We start from the raw sequence: 4,324 nt of genomic DNA on the forward strand, positions 1-4,324 counted from the left end.
CTGGTGACTTTTTCTTAGGTCTTGCATTTCAATCTTTCTTAGACCAAGGGTCGAGTGTGTAGACCTGATTTTTTTACATCTGAGTACGTTAATAACCTAGACTACAAAGTTCAGTACATGAGACACTTTGGACATGAAGGGATCCAAATACAGCATGAAATGATTTTAATGATCTGTTAAAAAAACTACTACATCAATTCCATGTATCATGCCAAAATTTACCCAGTACTATAATTAGGTTCATAAACACACAAATATACATAAAAATGTAAAGATTTATGTATTTGTAAATTCAGCCCTCTTCTTTTAGGTATTCTTTAGATAGAAAACTTGCAGGTTCTTTGACTGGATCAAGTTACTCTATGATTTACCAATCATGAGGGCAGTAAACAGGCTCTATGATCTCAACCAAGATCATGTATTGGCAAACCATTCATCTCAACTAGCAAAACAACCAGCAAAGGCTTGATGAGCTAGCTCAGGCATGCACATTCTAACAGTATGAAATAAATAATTAGGCCCACCTTGTGACTTAAAATTTTTCTAACTTAAGTAGGCTCATTGTTTCATTGATAATTAGGGTTTTCATTCGTTGTTCGTGTTCTTTAGTTTGATCAATAATAAATGTAAACCTTTTCTTACTTTGGTAAATTTAGATAGTGATGAGTATGTATCGTCTCCAAAGGGAACCTTAATAAAGGATTTATCATTCTTTAAATAGTTATTTGGGAGACATAATGGGAGATCTAGGTGTTTTATTTACCTACCTTAGTTGAAATAATATCTTTAAACTTGCCTAAAATATTTCAAGTAATTTAATCTAAATATCATATTAGAGGCTGAACCCCACTCTCAAACCTGGAGATGTTGTTTGAGACAGAACCATAAGGGCCTTCTAGAGCAATCTCTAGCCGATCCAGGGACCCAGAGTCGAGAATACATTGCAGCTTTTGTGTCCACGAACCTTCCTTTTGTATGACCATGCTCAGCTCCAGACTGCTGTTGGATGCTACGGTGGTTCCATTGAAGCTTAGAGATGGCAAAAACGTCGAAGACCATCCTGAGAGGGTTGTACTAGAGACCTATCATGCCAACAGAAACATTAGTGATGGAAGGAATCAGTTTAAAGCGTACTTGTGCATCAACAAGGAAGATGATGAGGGGAATGACAAGTGAGATGATGATGATATGACAACATGACAATGTTAGGACAATGTTAGGACATGACAATGTTAGGACATAATGTGATTGGTAAAATGTGATAGGTAGATCGATCTAAACTAACGATGATGGAAGTAATAACAAATGTAAGGTGAGGATACTTACTGCAGATCCTTACATTGTGCCAGGATCATGGCAATTTTTTAGTGCATTTAAGATTCACCTCTTTTATGTTATCTCTTCTAAGAGAAGAAGCTTGATGGATCTCGGAGACTCACTAGCTTTCAATCAGCCCACATGAGTAGGAAGCAATTTTAAGGATGAATTTGACAAGAATCGGCACTTTTATTTATCAAACAGAGGGCATGGATGGAAATTGGGGATGAAGATAAAGCAATTCTCAAAATTTTAGCTCAGTCAGCCTTACAGATCATCAGATATCAAGTTTAGAAAATGGAGCAATCATGGCCGGCCATATTTTCTCTCCTCATTAATGCTGATGCTTCTTCATTTTTTCTTAGTTTTTTAAAATCCAAAGATCCCTCATTATCTATTGATGGAATCTCCTCTTCAATGAAAGACAACTCTGAGAGTGACATGTGTATCTACATGGATGAAAAAGACAAAAATGACTTAAAAATATTATTAATATAATCATTGTGACATGGCCACGCATCATCACAAGCCATGTCCTTATTTTATTCTTTTCATCTGTTTTTGAATAAAAGACACACTGGTGTGTGTTATTCAGTTCAAAAAAGAAAGAATTTCCAATGATTCCATGAAGTGGTGACACATTTTTCCATGCCACGTCTGCATCAATCGTTTATTATTATTATTTTTAATCAACGGTGGTGCTACGCATGTTCACCACATGTACCGCCACAACTTTTGACTTTTAAAAGATAGGAGAAGTAAGGGAGAGACATTAATGATTCGGCATTATGGCATCAAGATTTGTGGTGCCACAATGATGCCTTTCACCAATGATTATCTGCACTAATCATTGCCAAAATTCTTAACTGGTTGCCAACAACAACATGTGACGAGTGCAATTTGATGACCTTAAATATATTATTTAAAATAAATCCAACATAATAAAAATATAATAAATATATGTGCCCCACTTAAAAAGTAAATTCTCCATGAATATAATCTTAAACCCATAAAAATATATTCTGAAGCATAAAACTAATTCATTTCAGAATATGACGTCAGAAAAAATATTTTAAAATACCTTTAAATTAATAAAAAACAGAATTTCACTAATAGGTAAATTTCATATATTTCATCCTTTTAAGATTGATAAAATTCCTATAAAATTATTTAAATATATATAAATATGTAAATTTCATATAAATAATTCAAGAATTTGCAAGTTATCAGCCATCAACTGATATGTTAAGTTCCAGAAACCCCAAAATGTTGAATAAATATTAGTTACATTTAGATGATCTGTTGATTTTATTAATCAGGTCCAACCAGGATTTTGAATTTTTTAATGATATTTTTCTTTTCTATTACAGTGTAAAAATTTACTTACCATAGTCAAAGTTCATATGTAATCCATATGATAAAGTAATAAATTCATTTTCACCCACACTTTTTACATATTTTTAATGGTGACGTGAGGTTTTCCGCAACAAAATTTGATTAATATGTAAGCATTTTATGTAATTTTTAAGGCATGCAGGAGGATTGAATGAAAAAAATCTCATCTCAAACCAACAATAAATTACTTTGAGATTACACAAGTGAGTGATGTTGAAGAAATAGAAATGGGCAAAATACAAATTTCATAAGTTACTTTAATCCATTGTCGGGGTTTGTGTACATTCATTTTTTAGTCTATTTCAATGATAAACTACTTCCTAAGAAAAATTGTATTAATAATTTTTATTTTAATTGATTATATAGGATCATAGTGCAATTCATTTGACGTTTATTATGTTAGGATATAGATTAAATGGATACTCATGTAGCACTTATAAATTTCAGCTTCTGCACCTTATGTCCATTTTTAACTAACCCTTATTCAATTATTTGAATTCAAGAACTTTAATTACTGATCAATAATTTAAAGTTCCATGTGTGGATAAATTTACAGGAATTAAATTAGGAAATTACTAAAGAGCTGGCGAATTTCTTGGAGCTTATTGACTTTTCAAATGAACTTAAAATGGTCAAATAATGCTTTTTGGATTTGAAAGTAAAAATAGGAGTATGAGCTGTGGCCTTACCTACCCATGTATCCCTCAAATACTTCCTTGAAGAGGGAAGATGAAGTTTAGAAAGAGAAGCTCTCAAAAAATGAGAAAAGATAAAACAAAATAGGATGAAAAAGGAATAGAAAATCACAAAATATTATTTTAATAATGATCCTAATGTTAAATATTTATTTCTCTCTTTTTCCTTCTTATAGACGTTCTCTATCAAGTGGCTAGTAATAAGAACGAGGTACTCTCTATGGTCCAGTTTATTAACATGCCAAAAGCAAGTTTTCTGAAGTTTTGTTTCAATATCTTCTCTTGTCTGCGTTTATGAACACCTGATCCTAGCAGATTATGAGGATAAGGACTTGATAGTAAAAACTGATGGCTCAGGACATAATCTTTCAGGTTATAGGAACTTATATCTGAATTTTCCTTCCAACTTCCATCCATCTCTCCTTCATTCACATCATAATCCTTCATAATTTCTTCATGTTCTCTGATGATCTCTTCAATTTGACCTCTTTGTCATTTTATAATCACATATTTCTCTCTTTGACATTCATACATATTATTTAATTTATTCTACTAAAATTTTATTAAAATGACTCAACCATTTTGAGCTCTTAATTACATTCCCAAGATCTCTAATACCATTTTTTCACTATCTCTCTATCTCATTTAAATCACTTTATCTCTCTGTAATACACCCCTTTGTTTGTATATACTCCCTATACATGTATAGTTTCTCTATATTAAAAATACAAGATGTCCCTGCTCCTCCTCTAAAAACTGGATTTATCCAACACTTGTATGGGCTCCATTTTGAAAGTTTTGGATTAAAATTTCCAAACCAAAATGAGGCATGAAAACTTACACATATTTCCATTTATACTAGCTCAATTATAATACAATTTTAAAATTCATGCCTCAACTGATTGACCATGTTAAAA

This window comes from Wolffia australiana, chromosome 7 (assembly GCF_029677425.1).
Source record: "Wolffia australiana isolate 7733 chromosome 7, ASM2967742v1".
NCBI lineage: Eukaryota > Viridiplantae > Streptophyta > Magnoliopsida > Alismatales > Araceae > Wolffia > Wolffia australiana.